A 17,711-nucleotide genomic window follows, 5' to 3' on the forward strand; every position below is an offset into this window, starting at 1 on the left:
ATCCAAATATTAACTATATTATAGTTGTGTTATTCTAATAACTGCAATAGCAGCTGCTCTCTTGACTGAATTCTTGTTGCCTTTAAAACAAATTGATCAATTCCTATAGGACCAATTACCAAAGTACGTTCATCCCATCACTTCTCAATTCCAAATATTCAGAAGCTCCCTAGTGATGACAAGATAGAGTTTACAGCTTCAATAACTTGTAGAGTTTGGCCACAATCTATCTTGCCAATGACTCTCCCAGTATCCCTTATCATGAAATCCTTACCCCAAAGCAACTGGCAATCATTTAATGGGCCAAATTTCCCCAAATACTAGATCAGGAATTATTCTGGGCACCATGGCTTAATTCTCACCTCTTCTGAGATTCATCTACTACCATACATGGCTAGCCTTCTTTGGAGGTAGCCACACCTCAAACCCATCTCTGAAATCACCCCATAGCCAGATTCACCTACTAAGTATCAAGTAAATTCTAAGTGCCAAGTATTGTGCCACATGCTATGTTGTATCATTTAATCATCTTTATAATCCAGTGAAACTGGTGATGTGATCTCCATTTTATGAATTAGACAACAGGCTCAGAGCTTTAACAAGTAGAGTATCATAATGCTTTCTTCTTTTGCCCTATAATACCAACATTAATTTATTCTTTATTCATGTATTAATTCATTTATCCATTTTAATGTTCATAGGGTCCTTATCAAGCTCCATGCATGTGGCAATCTGTATTGCAGCTGTTCAATCGTTAAAACTGCATGGTCCCTGTTTTGATGGTTTTGTACAGCCAGGATTTCTCAATCAGAACCTAAAGCATCCCTTCTTGAGCCAAGGAATTTGTCCTGTTGTCTTTATCAGAGACAATGAACTGAGTCTTCTCCTACCTGTATTTTCAGTAATTATCCTGGTTCCTGGCTGATGTTCAGCAAATACATACATACATACATGAACACATAGCTGTTCAATTAAACTTTGTGTAATGAATGAATGAAAAATTGTGGTTTTGATCTGCTGCCCTTTTCCAATTTATCTGTGACTTTGGTCTTCCAGAAGAGATTTTTTTTTTTTTCCATGAGAGGAGAGAAATCTGGGAAATTAGGTGCAGGCCTATGTGCTGAGCAATAAATCAGCTTGCAGGAAGCTTGCTACAAGTTTATGTAGCACAAATTATGTCCGTGAAGCACTACTATCATGTGGGGTAAAACTGAGGTTGGACCTCATTCCTATAGTTTTAAGTTTTCTGCTTTTCCATACCAATATTATCTCATTTTAATCCAAACACCTGAAAATTTGATAAGATGGAAAAAGAGAAAAAGGATGAGGAATAGCTGTTGTTGTTCCAGGCTTTCATTAAATTGCACTTTTAAGAACCCAAGTTCTTTATGGGTTCTTTTATCTAGAGCTCTGGTTAGAGTGTGAGGACCAAATGGAACCCATGACACAATAGGTAGCCATACGGAGAGTGAGGACTTTGAGCGGGAGAAGGTGCAGAGGCTGAGTGGAAAAGATCCAGGCAGCTGGGAGGGGTACAAAAGGGAAGAGGAAACAAAAGAACTGTGCCCATGTGCTCAGAGCAAAAACAGTTTGAAACAGCCCCACTCTGCTGACTCCTGGCACAGAGATGAAGTGTCACAGCCCCTCTTTGACTCCTGAGCTGTGGAAATGTGGACTCCAGTAACACAAATACATTTTTTGATGACTCTAGGCCAGTGTGCCTTTGGGTTGTTCCCCTACCACGTACATCAGAGATTTTTATTTGCATCAGACTCTGTCTTTTTCACAGGCAACAGGCCACTGATATTCCAAGGAACAATAATCTCTCGCCGAGGCAGTTTGTCTTCTTCCTTTCAGAGTATGATTATCTTAGGTAATGTGTCTTTTGAGGATATAGCATAGAGCTTGGCTTCAAATCAGACTTTGCATGTTGATATTGTTTAGCTGTATCCCCACCCAAATCTCATCTTGAATTTCAGCTCCCTTAATGCCCACATGTGGGAGGAATCCAGTGGCAGATAACTGAATCATGGGGGCAGTTTCCCCTATACTGTTCTCGTGGTAGTGAATAAGTTTCACAAGATCTGATGGTTTTATAAGGGATTTCCCCGTTCACTTGGCTCTAAGATGTGCCTTTCACCTTCTGTCATGATTGTGAGGCTTCCCCAGCCAGGTGGAACTGTGAGTCCATTAAACCTCTTTCTTTATAAATTACACAGTCTGAGGTATGTCTTTATCAACAGCATGAAAATGGACTAATACACACCTCATATTTTCACTACCCCAACAAGGAAATTTCATCCAAAATTAACATTCTAGAGAAGCTATTAAAGAGAAGCAAGAAAGGGACAAAGAGGAGAATCTTACTCCTCACCTCGTCCCTCTCCAAGTCCTAACCCCAGCTATGTCTGCCCATTGTGTCAAAGGTTCCATTTGGTCCTCACACTCTATCACAGCTCCTGTCTCTGTGGGTCCTCCTTAAAGCAAATGTTGTTCACATTTTTCAGTGTGGCTGTACAGATGGCATGGCATCAACAAACGGAACACATTTTGAGGAATATACTAGCAATTCTATGCATTTTTGGACTAGTTGCCTTTCTATCATTTTCCCACTCAAGAAAATGAATCAGAACATAAAGAAATGAGAATGGCATTATTACAGGAGTTATCTTGAATCTATTCAAGTTTATGAAAAATTACTTGCAAGCTTTTATACCTTAGTATTATATCACATTATTTGCAGACACCTTACAACTGATCATGACAACATTAACTAGAGGTTAGCATGAATGAACAACAATTTATAGCATCATACTTGTCTAGAAGGCCATTCTATATGTTTATGTTACTAAGTTTGTAGGAAGTCTATGCCCCAGTTTTATTTATCCATATACTGGGCAATTGTTTATAATTTCATTTTTTTTAACATCTTGATTCTATAGAATATGGAAGAGGGAAATTCTACTTAATTCAAGCAACACTGAAATTTCTATGATTTTCTGCCAGCCAGAACACCAAGTGAGAAAGACCCAGGATAACAAAGTGATGATAAAAAGAGCCATTTATAGAGACAGTTGATAAGCATATACTAGTGAATCAGTTTTCACTTCTCCCACCTGAATATTATTGGATTTCAAGTGCTTACGCAACACTGAGTTTGAGATCTGCTTGTAATTGCAAATTAGTTCATGTGGATATTTTAGGTGTTTTGGTGAAAAGCAAGAACAGTACGTTCATGGTTTTTAAATTCTAATTGGACTCTCCTAGTCTGCAAATATTGGGACACTGAGACAGTTGAAGGCAATAGCTAATGGAGCATCTAAGATTATCTCTAAATTTACAGAATTTGCTCTCACGCTTCTCTGTCTGCACAAGAAATCAAGGACTAACCATAATCGTGGCCAACAATCCGTGGTTCTCCTGCTCGCCCTTTGGCATCATCTTGCATATATTATGTATGGTACTCATCTAATATTAGCAGTTGACATTGTTAACTATGGTAAAATGATGATGGGAAGTAAAAATTAAAAATAGAATATAGACTTACCAAATTAGAAGCTTAATGAGAAAAGCTCTCTCTCATTAAAATTTTTCCTCTCTCTTCTGAACCAATTTTTGTGCCTCCTACTGTTCCGCCCATTTGATTCTTCAAACTAAGCTTTAAGGAAAAAGTCCCACCATTTATTAAGGAAGTCCAATTATTTCACTAATGAAATGACTAATCATGTCAAAACCTATGTAATATACTTGTATACTTTTTCCCTGAAATGAGATTGGGTTAACATTAACTCTTCTCTGAAGGAAAGTAGTTGAACACAGTTGCAGCTACCTTTAACTAGTGAGATCAACCCTGCCTAAAATTAGATATTCATCATTCCAGACCAGACAAGGGTTTATACTAACATAGCATAAAATTATCTCTAATGTAAAATAATAAGCAAGTTTTAAAAATCTATTATAATGCCCTTGATCAGTATTTACATCGTGAAACTCTGCTTTGTTATGACTTTCAAAAGCAGCTCATACTTGAGCAATATTTATTCAACACAGCCTCCCTGGACAATGATAAATAGGTGAGCTTAAATATCAGTGGCCACCATAAAAGTAGTAACCATTGTCCAGTCTGGACTGGTACAGAATTGACATGTAACGCAAGTGAGATAAGAGCTAGTCACTTTTGAAGCATCTTTTTTGTCTTGAAATCTAGGTCAACATGCTGTATTATGGTAGTGAAGAGCTTAGACATGGAGTCAAAGAGCCTGAGTTCAAATTCCGTTTCTTTGTCCATCAGTTGGGGCTACTAATCATACCAACCTTGTAGAGACGTTAGGATTAAAAGAGATTATATACGTAAAACATTTACTGCATCTAGCATGGAATAAATTAACAGTATAAGTGATTTATTGCAATGTTGTATCTATTTAAAGGATGTGTCTTTTCCTGGATGTTAAAAGATATGCTTTTATTTTTTTCCTGTCTTGGCCTCACTTGTAAGTTACATCATTTTTATTTTGTTCTTACATGCTTTGAGTATTTTAAAGGTCTGATCTATTCTTGAGGGTCAGGGTTGAAATTAACACCTTAAACACTGATGTCAGTTATGACATGGAAAAGAATGGCAGGAGACAGCTAGACAGCCCAAATTTACAGATGCCTAGAAGAGTAAGAACAGTTACTGAGGCACTGTGGAACTGTTGTGACTGTCCCAGAATTATAGGGCAAGATCTTCCCGAAGAAAAACTTGGGAAAAGTATGTATAGGAATATACGTGTGTACGTGAACCTGTGTAGAGTTTATCACTGTCATCTCAGGTGCTTTACTTAGCAAATGAGCTCAGCAATATTCCCTTGAAATTGCCTGCTCTGGGGTGCTTAACAAATGGTTGGCCATTTAATGGCCCGAGGCACAGCCAGGGAAGGTTAACACACTGACAAAATGGGCATTAACTACGATAACAACTGTTTTCATGGGGGATTATTGCTATTATAAACCTTATTCAACATAATAATGCAAGCAATATTTTTTCTCTCATTTTAAAATTAAGTCATACTCACAGATATACAAGACACACAACATCTTAAAACTCAGTGTTAGATATTTAATAGCCTTTTCATAATTCTCTGTAGTTGCAAATACTAGATTCATAATCAAATGCTTGGGTAGATTCTATTATTCAAACTAGATGAACTAGATTAAGAGACATGGCAATTTTTTTTTTTTTTGTTACATCAAATTGTGACAAAGACTGTCAACTATCTCACCCAAGCCTACCAATCTTAATTTTTTTTTTTTTGAGACCTGTCTCAAAAGGCTAGAGTGCAATAGTACAATCATAGCTCTCTACAGCCTCGACCTTCTGCTGTCAAGGGATCCTCCCACTTTAGCTTCCTGAGTAGCTGGAACTATAGGTTTGTGCCATGACACTTAGCTGATTTTTAAATTTTTGTAGTGATGGAATCTCACTATGCTTTCCAGGCTAGTGTTGAACTCCCAGGCTCAAGTGATCCTCTGACCTTGGCTTCCCAAAGTGCTGGGATTACAGACGTGAGCCACAGTGCCTAGCCTAGACTTCATTTTGACTGGGCATGATGTCCATGATTAGAGCAGCTACTCTGGCTTGGAAAACAATAGATGGGATATTTTTATATGAAAAATCTCTATCCAATTGCACATTGCCCAGTTGGGAAAGAAACATTCTAAAGACTCATCCAACCTTATTTCATTAGCACAGAATTTGGATATTATAGTAGCATATGAAATATAAACTATCTGCTTATGCAGTATTTCTCTGATAATATTTGCTTGTGGAGCACAGGTCAAGAGCAGCCACACAGAAGAGTACACTACCTGGATGGAACGGGGGATCAGGATGGTGAGATTCCTAGTAGAGATGTAATACCAGAAACGACAGACCCTGGGTGAGGGGCTATTGGTGGAGCCTGCTTCTGAGCTGTCAATCATCCATCCAAAAGAGAAAGGGGAGGGGCAAAGTCAAGTCTCTTTCATCCTAAATCTGCCTAGATCAACACTGATAACTAAACCTAAGGTGAACTCGCTGAGTAAATATCTGCAGCTGAGTCCAAGCACAGCCTGTTCGCAAATAAGTCCATTGGTTGGACGAGCCAGCTCAATCCATTCATAGTGTGAATTTTCCCTTCTGTCACTTGAGCCAGACTAGATTTGACTTCCTTATCACTTTTCCTTTCATGTATATACTACTCATTTTTTAGATTCATTTTCTAATCTTTTTGGTCCATTCCACTCTTGATTCTCCTCCTAAGTTTTGAATTATATTCATTGGCTATTGTCTTTGTCTGTTTTTTTTTTTTTTTTTTTTTAGAAATTGCTTTTAGCTGAGCATCGTAGCTCATGCCTGTAATCCCAGCACTTTTGGAGGCCAAGGCAAGCAGATCATCTGAGGTTAGAAGTTCCAGACCAGCCTGGCCAACATGGCAAAACCCTGTCCCTACTAAAAATACAAAAATCAGTGGCGTGTGGTAGTGGGTACCTGTAGTCCCAGGTACTCAGGAGGCTGAGGCAGGAGAACAGCTTAAACCTGGGAGTTGGAGGTTGCAGTGAGCCAAGATCATGCCACTGCACTCGAGCCTGGGTGACAGAGCGAGACTGTCTCACAAATCAATAAATATATAAAAAATTGCTTTTACTCTCTCTTCAGACATGCACACCTTTCCAGAACACACAAAAAACTTTGGAATTATTTTTCCCATTGGACTGTTCCATACCCAATCACTTTTCTATAGCAGCCAGCAGCAACTCTGCTGACTGGAAGAAATGCTCTATCACTAGCCACCAACTTTGGAAAACAACCAAGAGGCTTTTTCTAAACTCTTTATTTCTACTTGTACCTTTAGCCCAACTTTAACTGTCTAGTTTCAATTCATCAGTAGAAAGTTTTTTATGTACTCCAGCCTATTCAGTATTAAATTTAAGCCTCCTACACATATATTACCCTGTTTTTGAGTCAAAGACAGAATGACAATTTACTTACATTTATTAAGTACTTATTGTAATTATATATCCTAAGACATGTGTCATTGGAAAACAGTGACATTTTAGAATATCTCAAATAGGTGATGAGGCAGTCTTTACCTCATCACTTCAATTGAAAACAGCTCATGTGATAGCAATGCATCACTCTATTCTTTTGTGATAGCAATGCATCACTATTCTTAGCTTGATTTATGCAGATATTCTCACCTCTTAGATGAAATTTGTTTTCTAATAACTGTCACCTAGGGACACTAATTCCACTATGTAAAGGAAGACTCATCTTTCCTTTTTAATATAACTTCAAAAATTTTAGAAGATCCATCCTTCCTCAGTCTTCTCTAAGCTAAATATTTTCATTCTCTTCAATGTTTGTCATAAATGAGAATCTGCACAATTCTGACATTGTTTTGAACCAGCGCCATTATCACTACCTCAACTTTATTATGGAATTCAGAATTAAATTTAAAGTTCCAGATGTGGTCTAAGTTATAAACTATACAGTACTCACTCGTAAGACAAATTAAAATAACTAGAATACTTGTGGAGCTCATTATCCCCCATTTTGGCCTAAGCTAGAAATTGACAAAATCAAGAGGAAATAAAAATTTTGTTTTAAAATTCTAGGCATCTATACAAGTCATAATATTTTAAGTTTAATCAAAATTATACCTACTACTCCCTTTCTATGTACAATGCAAAAAATGGATGTATCATTTCATCCAAAGTCAAACAACTCAACCCAGCCCTAGGTGGAGCTGTCAAGATTATTATTTTACAGAGGTCAAAACCTAGGTCTGACTCTTTAGAGTCATGCCACAAAGACTTTGAATCTGATAGGCCAGATAAGACCAAGACAGCTCAAGGTATTTTGTTCCCCAAACTTTGGAGTCCTCAGGCAGGTACAGAGTGATGCAATGTCACCAGCTGATCCTATGACGAGATCAAAAGAGAGTGCACAGTGCACTCCACCAAATACCACAGTAAAAACTAGCTGAGCTTTGGAGCAGCCTATGAGGTATTGTGTTTTGCTATTCCACTTGGCATGCTCATGAACCTTTAACTGAATCTCCAACCAGCTATAAGAAAACGGGTATTTGATTGGGTCTGAGAGGCTTAGAGACTACCATGGCAGCAAGGGCTTTTCATTCTTTTGCAAAACACTGCTCCTTTGATCTCTTGCAGCATCTTTTAAATGGTTATATGTTTGGGCTTACAATTCATTGTGTATGAGTTCATAGTTAAGACAGGAAGACTTCTCTTTGGAGAAAAGAGTGTGACTTTATCAAACCTAAAAACATGCTATAAATCTCCCCTGGCTCCATGTGGGAGGATTATCTCATGTTAACTCTGTCTAACTCCGAGAGAGCCATGCCAGGGGCACAACCCAGGGCCTGGGTATGCTAGAATCTGAAAATTAGAGATGATAAATCAGTCCAGACCCATACTCTAAATCAATGTCAGGTCCATCTGAACACTGCCTTTGAAAAAAAGTTCATCAATTTCTCTTTTTAATTTTGTTTTAAATTTTGTTTTGAGATGGATTGCCAAACAGAGCTAAATCATTACAGACAAATTGCTATATACATCCATGCCCTTTGAAGTGAGCTAGCTGTGGCTGGCATTTGCACAATATCCAGAGTGGAAAATCACTTGCATACTGGTAAACTTGTCAAACCTTTGCCCACTTACAGTCATGTTCTATTGTGTTGGGCTCCAGGCTGTTCTTCTTACTATTTCACTATTTCCTGAGGGGATCCCTGCATCACAGTTTCTTGTGCATCTGACCCAACTGCCTTCTCTTTGTTCCTAGTTTTTTTAGTTTTATTTAAAAAATTTAATTAATTTTGCATGCTGCTATAATCTGATGTTCCTAATTTTCAAACAGTTTTCTATCTGCCTCACTTCTCTGTTCAGTTATTAGGTGGCAAATAGGATTCATCTTTCATGTCAATAGCAATTTATTAGTAGTAGCTGCCTGGAACACTGTTTTGAGAAAGAATATAAGGCTATGTGTGGGTTCACTGTGATTGATTGAAAATGCCTTCAGTGGGTACACGACGGTGAGGTGGTAGCTCCTGTGCCATTCTTTGATAATTTCTCATGCAATATTGTAAGACAAATGGACAAGTGCATATCCTGACATGTTGTTTGTGTCCAAAAATCATTTTTATACCCATAGATTGCCTGTATAGTACATCCATCATCAATAATGGATAATGTAGCTGTCATTTACTGAGCAAGAACAATGTGCCAGCCACTGTGCTTGGTGGCTTACATGCATTACTTCAAATCTTTCCATCAACTCTACAAAGTAGGCATTGCTATACACATTTCACAGTAAGAAAATAGGGCACGATAGATTTGAACAGACTTTCTAAAGCCATGTAAATAAATAAGTAGCAGAAGCAGAATTTACATTCTGCCTTATTTTTGCCACCCTATAAGGATAGCAACAACAGAAATCCTAAGCATCATGGACTTCACTGCATCCCTAAAGGAGAGTCTCTATTTTGTAAGTGACAAGTGAAGGGACTTGAGTTCATGTGCAAAATATAATCTCAGATTAAAAACAGTCGAGGGCTAGATATAAAACTTTACACGAATCTTAAAATATTGTCAAGAGTTAGAAGTATGACTATGACCTAGGATAAAATGAACAAAACTAAGGATTGTTTCCTTTCAGTTTTTTTGTCTTTAGACAGAGTCTCGCCCCCAGGCTGGAGTGCAGTGGTGCGATCTTGGCTCACCACAACCTCTGCCTCTGGGTTCAAGTGATTCTCCTGCCTCAGCCTCCTGAGTAGGTGGAACTACAGGCACATGCCACCATGCCCAGATAATTTTTGTATTTTTAGTAGAGACAGGGTCTCACTATGTTGGCCAGGCTGGTCTTGAACGTCTCACCTCATGATCCAGCTGCCTTGGCCTCCCAAAGTGCTGGGATTACAGGTGTGAGTCACTGCAACCAACTCCTTCTAGTTTTATACTATGATTTCAGAAGAAAAGAATATTGGTTCCTATGACCTTCCCTGCTAGATGGTAAATTTCTTAAAGCCAATGGGCTATATTCTCATTTTTGTTCTCTCCTTGCCACAGGTAACACAAAGCACTATACCTCAAAAATTCCTTTACAAATGTTATCTAAGTGTGCACTCATCTAAAAAATGAGCAAACTAGCAAACAAAAAGAAAACAGAAAAAATATACTGATGGCTGTTTTTCTTAATTTGTTGTGAAAACATGGGAAATAAATAGATAATTTAAACCAACATGACAAAGAAAATAACTAGTTTCCAATTCTTGATTCTTTATTATTAAAGGGTCCATTTATACTGATTATTCCTACCCCATGATAAAGAAAGAGCCTTGGCTGGGCACAGTGGCTCACACTTGTAATCCCAGCACTTTGGGAGGCCGAGGCAGGTGGATCACTTGAAGTTGGGAGTTTGACACCAGCCTGGCCAACATGGTGGAACCCCATCTCTATAAAAATGTAAAACTTATCCAGGTGTGGTGGCACGTGCCTGTAAGCCCAGCTACTTGGGAGGCTGCGGCAGGAGAATCACTTAAACCTGGGAGGTGGAGGTGGCAGTGAGTCAGTATTGTGCCATTGTACTCCAGCCTGGGCAAAAAGAACAAGACTCTATCTCAAAAAAAACAAAGAGCCTTAAGAAAGGGTTGACAGTCTTAAATGCACAGCCTCATAACATCAAGATGTAGCAGAGAAAGACTCAATGGCAAAGACCACAACCTTATTCTGTTTAGTATTCACTAGATTTACACTGAGAAAATAACCACATGCTAAGAGTTAAGTAACTCAAGTAGAAATAGCAATGCTATCTCACAAGTTGTAGGGACAGTATAATGCTGCATCATCTCATTTTAGTAGCTAATTATTTATGTTAAATAACCACAAAGCGATTATTGCCAACATAATGATTAAGGTTTATGGTGCAATGCAGAAGGCCAAACTTGTTATATAAATGGTAAACCACAATAATTCAGTTTTTTAATAACACTTTGAGATTTAATCAACACAGAGTAATCGCATTAAATCTGAATTAAGCTCACATTGGAGACATGATAATATCAAGCAAAGCATCTCATTCTTTTTTCTAATATTTAAAACAGATCTCATAATCTCACGAATCAATGTGGTTCAGTTCAAGTTCACTGCAAAAGCAGTTTTCTACTAGAGGCCATGAATCGTATAGCCCCATCAATTTTGACACATGAAGCTTACCAGTAAGGCAGAGACATGTCTTGGGACATTACTAAAAGCATGAGTTTTGCTATACATTTTATTCAAATACATTAAAATTGTTTTTTATCATTATCACGTGTTATTTTCCCACTCTAGTCAAATGCATCTCAAATTTTAGCACCAAAAATTACTTATGAAAGAAAAGAAATATACTGTTTCTCCAGGAATTTGGACATACAACTCACCCAGAACTTTACCTGTTCTCTAACATCTATTATTTATCTATAAAATTATTTTAAATCTTGTGGTCTTTTCCAGGATGCATATGACCTTGCTCTTATACCAAGAATAAGATTATTAAATTACATACTGTCAGAGAAAACAATTTTGCAATGTTTATTCTTGAATTTATCCAAATCTCCATTTTGAAAAGTCCAGCTTCAGATGCTTTATTTAATTAAACGAAAGAAAATAAATATTTACACGCTGAGCCAGAATAAACTAACTTTCCTAGTTTCCCTGAATTGCCAAGAGTATTATTTGAAAGGTCAGTTGATCTTCTTGAAGTTTCAAAAAAAGGTTAAAATGTACCTCAGCAGTTTAGATTTCTTCATGGATAGATCATACAAATATTTAATAAAAGCTTGCTTAAACTTATTTATATTGTCAGTTTTTATTAGTTTCAAGTGTCAGTGAGTCTAGACATTTACTCTTCCTACATTAAGTGGTATCCCTAACAAAGGAGAAAAATTCATAAGCTGTTTCACACACAAGAAAAGGACTCTGATCAAATAAGGCTGGGAAACGAAGCATACCACATGTTTCACGTACGTTTAAAATAAGTATGACAATATTGAAGTCTCTAAAAAGTTCTGTGGTACCCCAAATGGTTCTCAATTCTTACATTGACATATTAGCTATTAACCACTAATGCAAGTAGTTCTCCATGGTATACACTTTGTGAAAAACATGTACTTATTGATTTTATGTGCTTATGTTACAATCCATCTCAGGATTTGCCTCTCCAAACTGAAAAAATAATGGTATACTTTATTATTTGGCTGTTTCTTTTTTAAAAATCATTATTATCTACTTATTTTTGTTGATTATAATTGACAGATAATACTTGTACATGTTTATAGAGCACAATGTGATGTTTCAACACATAACCCTTCTGTTAAACTTAGGAGCATCAGAGCTCACTGGCTCAATCATGTATTTTGTGTTTTGGCAAGATCTGTATAGAGACATTTCAGTTTGGTTTGTTATAACCTTTCCAATTATGCCCATCATCTGTCTGTTTTAGCTATGGAAATATATGGGGTTTAAATTATAGACTTACAATTAGTACCAAGTTCTTCTTGCATCAATAGTGAGGGTTTGTAACTCATTATTTTAACAAATGTCTTGGATCCTTTTTTGTAAATCAATTACGAGTAACAACATTGGCGTTCAGCAGCCACCTTTTGGTTCATTTACAAAAAATTTTGAAATCTTCCTGAAATCTCTATCAGTCAAATGGAAAATTTGATTCACTTTTTAAAATAATTCATTTGGAGATTTTTGTATTTGCTCCTATCAAGTTACTGAATCCAGCAGTAATCCTGTTATTTTCCTCTCCCAAAGATGTGTCTATTAAACGCTACCCCTTATTTCCTGTCTCTCATCTTGCTCCTCTCCAAGATTAAACAGTAAAATAGAAAATAACATATGATTAACCTATAGCTCTTTACTGAGATCCTTAAAACCCATTAAGTCACTCTGACTTTGACAGTGAATACTCAAAGGACTGGAGAAAAGGCAAATGGGAGACTACATAGACAAGTGGGAAAATTACACTGGAGAGAAGCAGAAACCCATAGAGAAAATCCAAATAAAACAAACTGGAACATGAAATGGAAGCCTGAGGGAAATGCCGTGGAAGATGGCAGAGGGCAATGGTACATTTCCAAACAAATAGCCTGTAAGAAACTGTATGAAAATGACATAGTGGAAGTGAATGGAATGGAGAGAAGCCTAAAGGAGTTGATTGTTAACTCTCAAACTTAACGAAGAATAGAAGAGTGAAACGCAATCCAGCACCTAGGGTGTGCTGAAAGGAGGAAATCAATTGCAACACGGGAAGTCTAATTTCACAGCCTCAGCAGAAGTTTCATTAACGTTACATATATTTTGTCTAATAAAAATAATTCAACATGAACTGGAATAGTTGTAAAGTAAAATAAATTTCCTGAGACTTATTTATAACATTCAGATTTTTTACGAAGCTATTTTAGGTATCGTGGAAAGGAAGGGACACTCTAGTTCAATGACAGGAGACTTAGGAGATTCATGTTTTTAAAATAGATGCTTCTAAAGGGGGCAATGATAATGTTGCTTGTGTATGTTATGCTTTTTGAGCACCCAATACATAATATAAATTCAGTAAACATTCAATATTGGAGAAAATGATGATAAAGACCTTGGTTCTCCCTGTAATGTGTTCTGTAACCAAGTCAGTCTGCCTCATGGTTTTGTTACCAAGATTTATAACACACTTAGAATTTTTTTGCAAGATGAAAGATGTCATAACATAGGGCATAATGGAAAACAAAGTGTGAGCTGTATAAGGACTGAAATCTGGGAACTGCCTGAGGTGAAAGGGACAGGAGTAGATTCCCAGACAGAATAGGGAAACCCTAACTTTAGACAGCAGAAAAAAGTGCAACCAGTGGGGCACAGTTTTTGGAGAGAATGGTAAAGAGGTAACAGATATCATGTTGCTCAAATAATGATGAGAGTAGTAACAACAGCAATGGTATTTGCTAATGCTGATACACAACATTTCTTGTGTATCCAGCCTCTTTGAGATACTATACAGGGTAGTTTATGTAGATGCTCTTATTTAATCCTCACATCATCCAGTGGTTAAATATCATTTAGGTAGGTGTTATTAATCCCTTTTTGCAGACACAAAATTTGAAGCTAAGACAATCTTCACAATCACTCAGCTAGTAAGTTGATCTAAATCCAGTTTTGCCATGTTAAAATTTCTTCCCCTCTGCACTTAACCACACATACCATGCAATCTCAACGTCTTTTATAGTTCTGCAGGGATACAGTTAAGGGAACGAAAGTACGGAAATAAATATTCTTAACAAAAACGGGAGAGAATTGCTAGATTCTCGTGGAAAGGCACATCATCATAGTGTAGTTACAATAGATTACAAGGTCTAGCTTTGAAATCAGGAAAATCCTGTTCATTGTATGAGCTTAAAGAAGTCTTCAACTTTCAAAATCTGTTTCCACACCTGCAGAATGGGGATCATAACAATTATGGGGATAATTCCACACCCACAGAACTGAGACAGTTAAGGAAACAAATATACATGGAATGCTTAACACAATGACAGACACCTAGTAGATACTTAACAAATAACATTCTTGCCTCTACTGATGTTGCTAGTATTACTAATGTTACCACATCTAAAATATCTGTGCCACCCCAAACATTTTTTTTTACTAATATGCTTACAGCTCGTCTAAGAACAAATTCATGACTAGATGGGCTAGGGACTTGCAGAGGTGAGAAACAAAACAAGTAATCACAAATTTCAGAAGAGAATCTCTGGAGTTACAGGGCTCAGGGCTCAGTCAAAGGAAAACTTTTTTCTATTTAACTGGGTAAGCTCACCCAGTTTCATGGCTTTAACGTGTTGATGACTCAGGAAATGTGAATCTTCAGTCTTGACCTTTTCCCTGGAATCCTATCTCCTATATACAACTTTTTATTTGCTCTCTCTACTCTGATCCTGAAAAAGCATCTCCAACTTAACAGTTCTCAAATTCAGCTGCTGGTCTTCTTCCAATTTTCTAGTCTCATTCTTCCCATCCAAGTTGGCAGCAAATTCATTCCTGTTGCTAAGATCTAACTTACCTTGCTACCTTTGTGGACTTCTCTCTCTCCTACTTCACTTTCATTCTGCTATGAGATCCTGTGTGACCTATCTTGAAAGATCTCTACGATCTCATCACTTCTTGCTACCACCATGCCTGCCACCCTGGGTTTGAGTCTTCATCTGCTCCAGAGTATTTCAATAGTCTCCTATCTGATCTTCTGACTCCTCTCTCGCCTTTTACTCTATATTCTGCTTATATCAATCAGAGTGATTATTTAAACATATAGGTCAGACCTTATCACTTTTCTGCTTAAAGACTCCAATGGTTCACCATTGTATTAGTCTGTTTTCACACTGCTATAAAGAAATACTCCAGACTGGGTAACTTATAAAGGAAAGAGGTTTAATTGACTCATAGTTCCTAACGGCTGGGGAGGCCTCAGGAAACTTACAATTACGGCAGATGGCAAAGGGGAAGCAAGGACCTTCTCTACATGGTGGCAGGAGAAGAGAAGAGAAAGCGAAGGGGAAAGAGCCCCTTACAAAACCATGAAATCTTGAGAACTCACTATCATGAGAACAGCATGGAGAAAACTGCCCCCATGATCTAATCACCTCCCACCAGGTCCCTCCTTTGACACCTAGGGAATACCACTGGAGATGAGATTTGGGTGGGAACACAGACCCGAACCATATTAACCATCTCACTGAGTGGAAAAGCTGAAGTCTTTATGAATAGCTCCTGGGGCCTTTCTCCTCTCTGGCCTCATCCTTCTATTGTTCCAGCTGCAATGGCCACACCAGCCTGCTCATAGCGCTTCACACGCACCAGGCATATGCCTACGTTTTTTTGAACTTGCTATTTTGCTTCTGAAACATCTGCATGGCTGATTTTCTAATTTATTTCAAGTCTTTTACTCAGCTGTTACCATTTCTGGAAGACATCTAAAATATCAACTGGGGTATCTGACAATTACCCCATACCTGACTATTTCTTTGCTTCCATCACTGCTTTTCCCTTTCCACTTGTAACAATGTGTGGTTCAACACTCAATAAGTGAAATAATACATTTTGGCTCTAAGACTTCTTTATCATTCTGTTCCCTTCTCTCCGTATTTAATATTTATGTCATTGCCTGTGTACTTGTCCCTGCAAAGAGGCTGATGTGTGTGCATATGCGTATGTGTATATTAAATTATCAGGTCTTTGTGCCTGGGATTTAACTGTCTGTCCCATAATGTATGGTTGAATAGTTCTGAATAAAGGTAAGTACTAAATGTTTATAATTAATTTTGACAAATTAACTGCAAGCAAACTTCTTGATTGTGTGATATATGTTTACTCTGTCTACAGAAAAATGAATAGGGTAAAAACCATAAACACATTCTCCCATTAGTCATTATAAATAAACTTTCATATTTGACTTCATCTTTCTTCTATCTCCTTGCTTGTTCCATTTGCTTTTTTGTTATGAAACTAGTATTTATGGCCGAAGCAGGGCTGAGTAAGATGCAGTGATTATGGCTGATTTTATCACAGCTGTATTACTTAGCTGCAAGGTGAAGCACTGTGGTAAAATGGATCATGAATCCCTGAAATTGACTATCCGTCACCTTTATAATCCTGATGGAGAGGCAGGTCATATCAGGACTGGCAACTTCCCATGCAAACAAGAATATCAAAGAAATGTTCCTGACTCAATTTGCCTAGAACTGTAACTACTAAACAATAAGGTAAAGGTGAAGAGAAAGCCACAAGTGAGGAGACTGTAGGCATTGTGTAATTTTATGCCAATACATAGATTGGAGGAAAATCCTCTGAGTGCAGAAGTATAGATATTAAGGTACTTAAGACATAGATTTAGAATGGGCTCAGCCATTATTGATTAATTCCTGCATTTGCAATTCTTGCCCTAAACTCAGAACTTTTATAAAATTTTTAAGTTGAATATATCTTTGATGTTTCTAGCTCAATCAACATCCCCTGACCCATAAGTAGGAGCCCAATAAATATTTGTTAAATAAATGCATGACTGAATAAATCAATGGACTGACATTTAACACTCATCTGGTCTTTGCTTTATCCCTATAGTGATGAGGATCTCACCAGTTCATAAGAAAACCCATCCCACTATCGAAGAGTGTTTTACTTTTTTGTCTATTTTTTTCCTTATAATGAGCCAAAATTTTCTTCATGGTAACTTCCATTAGGAATTGCCATGGCTAGGAGTCAATAATTTTGATTTGATCATCTCTTCCCTTCTGTGCACCAGCTTATTGAATCTCTAAGAAATTATTTAGATTTTAAATTATTTCTCTCTGTATTTCTTGGGATAAATCCTTCAAACGTTTTTGAGAATTACTGCAAGGGTAACTCAGGATCTTATACTCACAGATTAGAATGGGTCCTAGTGAGGGCCTCTCCAGACCACCTAACGTAACAAATCTTGTATGTTTTTCTTCAGTTCTACGATACTACATTTTACCTCCTCTTTCAGCTAAGATGTTTGGGATATACTACATATCTTCTTTAATGTTCTATGGAAATTCAGTTTAGCACTGATTGGCAGGAATGAATTTCTATGTGGAATAGACAATTAATGGTCTAGTTCAAAGAGCCTA

This window comes from Aotus nancymaae, unplaced genomic scaffold (genome assembly GCF_030222135.1).
Source record: "Aotus nancymaae isolate 86718 unplaced genomic scaffold, 86718_ANA_hifiasm-v0.15.2.pri h1tg000011l, whole genome shotgun sequence".
NCBI classification, from domain to species: Eukaryota; Metazoa; Chordata; class Mammalia; order Primates; family Aotidae; genus Aotus; species Aotus nancymaae.